At 42.3% G+C, this 8,417-nt stretch overlaps 1 protein-coding gene across 1 annotated transcript in view; it reads right to left on the minus strand.

The window, feature by feature from the left end:
• The window catches only part of TMEM132B (transmembrane protein 132B), a 210,226-nt gene that overhangs the window by 55,907 nt on the left and 145,902 nt on the right, over positions 1-8,417 (minus strand). The gene's annotated exons all lie outside the window — the stretch shown is intronic.

The raw sequence follows: 8,417 nt of genomic DNA on the forward strand, positions 1-8,417 counted from the left end.
GCAGGAATTGAGGAGGGCAGGTTTGGGTTCTCTCCCAAGCCCCAGCACAGCAGCCTCACCACCACTGCTCTCATGGCCCTGAGGTTTTGGGCAGTGATATTCCCAGCTGTGGAAAGCAGCTGGAATGATGAGAGTTGTTGCCATTCCAATGCATTTACCAGCCCAGAATTCCAAGATCCCAGAGATGATGCAAAACTCTTTTAGCTTCTCCCTGTCCTTGTTCCCACATTTGTGGGATGCCAAAATTTCACCCCTCAAAACTCTCTGGATCTGTTTCTTCCCCTCCAGCCACAGCAGTGGCTGCATTTATTCCCTCTGGAACAGCTGGAATTTGCAATCCCTGCTCTCCCTGCCCTCCCCAGCGCTGCTGCCTCTCTCCCACCCCACGAGTGAGTGATCTCCTCTGCCTCGGATGGGTTTTGAAAGATTCACCAAAAAAGTTCCAACCAGCACAAAATGCAGCTTGGCCACAGCCCCACGGGCAGATCTGGGAAGTGCTAATTCCCAAACTCCAGAACTGAGCAATGCAGAATATCCCAAAGCTGTCCCAAAGCTCTGGCTTGGAGGGTCCTGATCATTTAATAAAGCTGCAGCTCAGCATTTTCACTAAAGCTGAGGCAAATTTCTTCACCCACAATAGCTGTCTATAGCTGTGTTACAACTTCCAAAGCCCTTGGATTGCTGCTCTGCTCCATCTTTATGCTGCTATTTCAATTTAATTAAAAAAAATAGAAACTACATGAAAAGTAATTCCTAAGCCTAACTATACTGGGGCCATGTAAATCAGACATAACTACACTGAGGTCAGTGACAGCTTTGAGCAGGAGCTGTGCAGAACACAAATGACTGTTTAAAAAGGAAAGCTTTCATTGCAGCATGTACATAAAAAATACTGTATTACATATACACATATACACACAATACAAATTTAATTTATGTAGAAAGGACTCGCTTTGCTGTACATAATAAATGCAGACTGACTACCAAATATTCCTACTAATGCTTCCTCTCCAGCTAGCAGAACAGCTCAAAAACAAACATCATTTTGTTCATGTGTGTCCATTATATTCATGTGCTGATTTAATTAACAGTAATTTCAGTATCTTGGAGATTTCTTCTCTGTTTTACAAATGATGCCCTTTTGATGAGGGCTTTACAGGCTGGTCAGCTGTGGACCAAGACTAGAATGCTAATTGGCAATAAAACCAGAGTGAGCACGCTGCACAAACTTACAGATGAACCAAATTATTGGCTAATTGTTAAGGAACACCAAGAGTTTTGTAGGCAGACAAAGTAAAAGCTTTGTGCTTTTTCCTCAGTGTGGGTCCTGGTAATGCTGTGCACTGCTCCCAGCCCTTTGGGAGGCTCAGCTCATCCCTGTGATATCACCCTGGCAGAAAGGTGACTGTGCCTCACTCCAGCCCTGCAGGGGCTCCACCACTCCTCATCCTCAGGAAATCCCTCCCTCAGAAAATCTCAACTCCCATCACAAAATCTGTCATAAAAAGAAGCAAACTTAAGGGAGCAGAGGTATCCCCAGCTCAGCAGAAGACACCTCTTAGCATTTCCCTCTGCACATTTATTATTGGAAACACTCACTTCTAACAAGAATTTAGTGCCTGTGCACCCTGGAGAGGATTTTCTAGGAATAGTAACTGTCCACATGGCTCAGAGAAACCTGAGATCATTCTGGCTGCAGGAGTGTCCTCCTACCCCTGATAAATGTTACCTCTTCCAAACCCAGCTTTATTTAGAACCCCCTGCCCAAAGCTGCTCCAGAACTCCTCAGTGGGTTCCAAACCACAGCTCATTATCCAAACCAGGCCTGTGAGGTGCAGAATTGAGGCACCATGGGTGTGATCTCTCTGCAGAGCCCTGCACACACAGCAAGGCAGGGCAGAACCTGTGCCAAAGGGGTTAATCCCAGGAGCAACCACAGCTTTGGGTCAAGCAGGGGGACAGGAGTGAGGGGTGCCAAGAGCAGGAGGGGAAACAGAAATCCCCCTTGTCTGGCCCCAGTGCTGCTTGCTCATAAATGAGCTCCAAAACTGCATTTTACAGCCAGGACAAAGAGGAACAGCAAGGCCAGACTTAGGACAGCCTGGCCACACTTAGGCCACACTTAGGCCACACTTAGGCCACACTTAGGCCATCATTTGTACATTTGCACAGGGCTCCTGTGGCACAGACAATCCTGCCCCATTCCTGTGTGGAAAATGCTCTAAGGACAAACAGGGGGTAGGAAAAGCCAGCCTTCCTTCATCCACAGGACAATCACTTCCATTCATCCAAACTGCAAACAACTGACAATATGTGAGAAAATCACTGTAATTTGGGGAGATTCAGAGTGACTTCCAAGAGGTGGAATAGTGGGAAATGCTGCCTGGAGGACTCGATCCTAAAGGATCTGGAGCATTTGGCACCAGCCTGCTCTACATGTTCATTAATAATTTGGACTCTGATTGTAACGAGTATCAGCAAGTGTATCAAATTTCATGAAAGCAAATTATTGGTTCCCAGTGGAATAACATGGTGCTTTACTCAAGCAGGCATAAAACACGAGGATGAAAACCTCATATAATCTCCAGCTATTGTCATTCAATGTTTATCATCCAACACAGTAGAATACAATTCTTATCTTTGATGGATGTGGCACACAATAGCTGTTTTCTTGAGTGCATCATAAATATTAATAGTATTCACAGAGCTTCTTAAAATTTGTCATGTCACATTGCTTTCATGGAAACATTCAAAATGCCATTATTTTTGTCCCACCAATAGCAAATTTCCCTTTCGTTTCTTTCTTTTTCACTCTTGAAATTAAATGGTAGAGGATGTTTAACTGAGCAGAGGGAAAAAAGGGATAATGGTTCACATTGAGCCATTCCAAAAACCTACTTCAGATGCCCAGAATTAGACTGAAAGAGGAAAAAATGTGATATCCTTTGGAAAACACAGTCCAGTTAAAAATGAAACACTTGATGAAATTGAAAAGATTTGTCTGGAATTTCATTTTTGGAAGAACACTGAGGAATAATGCTGACATTACCAAAATGTTTCTAGTCTGTCATATTCAGAATGGGACATTTTCACTTCAGGAAGAAAAAGTGCCTTTTTCTCCCAAAATAGAATATTTGTACATGATTGTGAACATTCTGGGCTGCATCCAGAGCAGTGTGGGCAGCAGGTGAAGGGAGACAGAGATAATTCTGCCCCTCTGCTCTCCTGAGATGCCACATGGAGAGCATGTGGAATCCTGAGATCCCTGGAGCTGCTCCAGGGCTGGAGCCCTCTGCCCTGGAGCCAGGCTGGGAATGTTCCCCTGGACAGGAGAAGCTCCAGGGAGAGCTCAGAGGGCTCAAGGGGAGAGCTGGAGAGGGACAAGGGATGGAGGGACAGGACACAGGGAATGGCTGCCAGTGCCAGAGGGCAGGGCTGGGTGGGATTTTGGGCAGGAATTGTTCCCTGGCAGGGTGGGCAGGGGCTGGGATGGAATTCCCAGAGCAGCTGGGGCTGTCCCTGGATCCCTGGCAGTGCCCAAGGCCAGGCTGGACATTGGGGCTGGAGCTCCTGGGACAGGGAAAGGTGTCCCTGCCATGGCTGGGGGGCACTGGGGGGGCTTTAGGGTCCCTTCCAACCCAAACCATTCTCCAATTCTGTCATTTAATCAAGTAGAATCAAACACCTCAGCTCTACAAATAAATGAGTTTAGCTGCTGTTAAACAGCTTTGATGACTAAAACAGCATTTTGGGGTGTGTGTGATCACAATGCAAACTGAAATCCCCCAAAGCCCATGTGGGCATTCCTCACATCTGCTGCCACACATCCCTCTCCCAGAGTCAGCCAAAGCCTTCCCCTGATCAAACTTAATAAAACCTTCAGTGCTTTGTGTTTTGGTTGATGTGTTTCAAGAAATCTCTTCAAATTTCATCCATAAAATTCACCCTGTGGTTTTCAGAGCAGCCTGACAAAACAAAACCATTTCATTCTCTATGACAATTAATTTGGAGATGGTAATAATTGCACGAGATCCTATCTCTGCTACAGGGACATAAAACACTCACTATGGGCATGGGAAATAAAGTAATACAAAAGAAGAATCTTTTTTTTCCTATTCTGTACTCTCTCCACAGTAGTTAATTTGCTCTGAGTATAAAATCAATCCTTCCAGTGTGGGATTTTAGGAAAGCTCGAGGCTTCAATCCCACTGCCATTAATCAGTGTTAAAATTCCCACCAAAATCTGTGATCTGGGAGCCACAGATTCCAGTTTTATTTAAAAACAATGTTGATAATCCCTATAATATGTCTGGGATGAAGAATTTTAAACTCTAGATTGAATTTGCATTTAAATATTTTTTTCTGTGAAATGGTGAATGTTGGGAAGGACAAAATCCCATTCTGGGCAGGTTCCTTTGCATGCAAAGTACAGCAGAAAGGCACTGTTAAAAAGGAACTGCAAAGCCAAAGGTCAGAGTGACTTCAAGTAAGAATTATGCATTAAGTGCAATGGATAAACACATAGGGGATGATTTTGCACATAAATGAATTTAACCAACTTCTGAAAAATATGTAAATCATCTGGGTTTGCTGGAAATGACTGTTCCTATCCTGGTTTTTATATTCCAGAATTAAGTGGGTTTGGTTTTGATGCCCAACACCAGAGCAAGCAAAGGAAAAGCTGGTACAGCCTGTCATTTTCCCTTTTAGTTTAAGGTGCAGGTAAGCTGGGCTTACCTGGGCTTCACCTTGGGCTGAGTGTGCTCCTTTAATTGGTGTCTGAATATAAATTCCATTAGCAAACCATGATTTCTGTAGGAAAAATAAATTCTTTCAAGTTTTTTTTCTTGAACAAATCAGCCAAGTGTTGCTCTCAGCAATCCCAGTTCTGAGTTACAGAAATGGGCACATTTAAGGACAATTTTTCTGGGTGTTCTTGTCTGGCATCAACCAGAAATGTGATTATCCAAGCTCCTATTTAAGTGATTCACAAGGTCAGGAAACCATTACTCAACCAATAGCTCCCAGTTTTGGGGGAGAAAACAAAATTCCTGAAGACACAGTTCAAATACTTATAGGAAATAAATGTTTGGGGCTGAGGGGCACAAAGTCCTGGGGAAATATTGATTGTTGCATTTGGAAAAAGCTTTGGAATAATGACAGTCTGGGACTCACAATTCCCTTCCTACACCAGAGAGAGGATTTGCAGCATGGACATCTAAAAGAGCAGCACTGCCAGTCACAGACCAAGCCATCGTTTTCCCAGATAAAAAGACAACACCAGGTATTTTTCTATGATTAAATCTATTGTTCCTCAAGCCTTCAGCCTCAGCTGGAGCCTTCTTATAAAAACCAGTTAAAATACATCTCTTCAATGTCTTGTTCTTTACTTTAACTAAGTTCCTGGTTGCCTGGAAACTCTGTAAAAAACCTGGATTTTAATTTTTTTCTCTTTTTCTTTATATTTTTGCCAAGTGTTGGTTAGATAACAGATTAATCAAATCACAGTTGTTAGTGACAGAAACCTGGATGACAGACCCAAAGCTGGGGAAGTGTTTGTTTTTTGCATCCCAGGAGTGTCAGACTCCACTGCTGACCTTGCTACCAGCAACTCTCCAGAGCTGTGGAAATTGCAGATGATGCCTGCCTAGATCAAGAGCAGTAACTGAGAATTACAGAATTATATCATCACTGGACAGAACAGATTTATCTGTGCTATCAGCTTCTGTAATTAGCAGGACATCCACTTCCACTTTGCAAGATTATTATATCACATTTTTATATTAAGACAAATCAAGCTGTCTAGCTCAGATCCAACTTTAGAATGTTCTGCTGGACCTTCTGGATGCCTAAAACACACCTTCTGCTGCATCAGACATCAACCAGATTCACAACTCCCATCCTATTTCAGTGCCTAAGCCTTATTTTAAAATAATCACCTGCTGTGTTTAAAGTCAGCAATGGTAACGGCAGAAGAAGAAAATCAGATTTTCCCCCTGATATTCTGTAGCAGAACAGAGGAAGCAGGAAGAGCTCTGGCTGTGCTTTCCTCAGCTTGGTCTGTTATTGTGCTGTGTTTGATGGGAATGGATCACCTTGGCTTTGGGGACAGGAGTTCCATGTGCTCAATGGGACACCAATGCTGGGAGAATCAATCAGCAGAGATCTTCATCACCAACAGGAGGAGGAGAGAAGCTCCCAGGGGCAAAGGGGCTGATGTCTGCACCTGACAGTGGATCCTGGAATGTTAAATGGAGCAGGTCCCACATTTGTACCCACAGGAGGATGGTGCAGCCAGAAACCCGTGGGGATCTCCAAACCTCCCTCCTCAGCAGCTCCCAGAGCCATTTCTAGAGATAAAATCTCTCAGCAACTTTTTATCTCAAGAGGTAATGACAAAAAACTTAGATAAAACTAAATATTCCTCCCACTCTCCTCCAAAGAAACCTCCAGGAGTTCAATATTCCAGCTTCTAAGGAATCCTCCCATCCCTGCTTTTTTACCTGAATTAATTCAGCCTAAACAAAACAAGAGTTTAGGTGACAAAACAGCATTTACAGCCTTCAAAGCCACTCATCCCTGCTGCCACTTGTTCCTAAAGGTATAAATTCTACCTCTTTTCTAACCAAAATAGCTTCTAGAGATAATAAGTAAGAGCATTGTAAGATTGTTTTGGAAAGTACTTTAAGAATATAAAAGGGGACTTAGAAGTCATGCAGAAACAGGTAAAACTAAGTAAGTGTGACTTCATTTCATTTTCTATTCTCATCAAGCTTAGTTTATTCAGGTCTGATTAATTAATGTCTGCAAAGAGTTCTGAAAATATAAAACACTACATAAATACTAAATAATAACAGAGTACTTTAGGAAAAGCTCATTTGTTAATTTGCACAGAGTTTTAGGAATTAGCATTTATTTATTTCCCCTGTGCAAGCAGGCCCATTCAAATCCTTTTTTAGTAGAAAATACTTTGGCAGCTACAGGATGATAGATTTCATGTATTTTATGTGTTTCAGGTCACAGAAAATTGCTGAGACTGGATGTTTCAATTACTGGGAGCTCAAGGAGCTGGGGAGAACTGTGAGGTGGTGCAGAAAGCAGGTTCTCCTTCAAAATGAAATTTTGTTTTAGTTCCTCTCATTATTGCAAAAGTTTTATTTATTTACATATGTGGAATTCACTGAGTATGTCCATAAATACAACTGAGATTTATTATAGGAGGATCATTCAAATTGAAATGAATTATTTGAGAATTAAAGTTCATTTTAATTTGGAGGATTTTCCAGCTAATTTCTCCACCTTTCTTTCATCTCCTACATTCTTCAAAAAAGAAAAAAAAAATGGGAATAGAAGAAAATTCTCTATTGACTTTTCTGTAATTTCTTCTTTATCACTGGGCTGCCAAGTGTCGCCTTTGGCAGTGGGAAATGGAAATTAAAATTATTTGGGGGCCTTGTTTCCATTACAAGCATCTTTCCTTGCTTCTGGTCATGCAGAGGAAAACACCAATATTTTGCTGTTTATATATTGTAATAGAAAGAAAATCAGCACACATTGAGTCAGAAAGGAAGGGCAAAGGTTCATGAGGAAACAAGTAAAAAAAGGGTGGGTGTTTCTGAGGGAAGTGCTGGAACATCCAGACTCTCTGGCTGTTTCTCTGGTTTTACACCTGAATTTCCCCACTGAAATCCTTGTTCATGTGTAAAACTCTGGGACTAAAAAGCCCACCAGGCCCAAACACAGGTCAAAGGTCCCTTCTAGAAAAGGTGCCTCTGATTTTACCAGGAGATATTTGCATTTCTTAAATAAATCATCAGCTTCAAGCTTTCTGCACACGTCCACCTTAACCCTGCAGGACACCTCCATCTTCAGGAAGTATTTTATCCTTTCTGTGCAACTCAAACCAAGCCTTTTATTAAATTGACACTTTGCAGCTCACTGGACTGTTTGGCTCTTTTGGGGAAAATGAGCAGCAAACAGTCCAGTTGTTTGGTTTAGCAATGAACTTTCCCACACAGGCAATGCTAATTTATTTCAATGTCCCCACTAATGCCAACATTTATTTCAATGTCCCCACTAATGCCAACATTTACCCTCAGAGCTGTGGCAGTCCCATTCTCACAGCAGAAGACAACAGCTCCAGAGGAGCAATTTCCATGAACCAGGCCAATAACCCACAAACGGGAAAGGATTTTCACAAAAGACCCAAATGGTTTCCAAGGAGCCATTATGGAACATCAGGTAAATAAAATATTATTGAAATGTATTTTTTGCATTTAAATCACTTGCAGCAGGTGCATAGGAAGCAGCTCATAATAAAAAGGCTCCCATTCCCTGGAATACTAACGAGCATCAACAGAAACATTCAGGAAAAGGGAGCAGCAGCAGGTTCTTACCATGGCAAAGGGAATGATTCC

The sequence above is a fragment of the Parus major genome, chromosome 15, assembly GCF_001522545.3.
Source record: "Parus major isolate Abel chromosome 15, Parus_major1.1, whole genome shotgun sequence".
NCBI classification, from domain to species: domain Eukaryota; kingdom Metazoa; phylum Chordata; class Aves; order Passeriformes; family Paridae; genus Parus; species Parus major.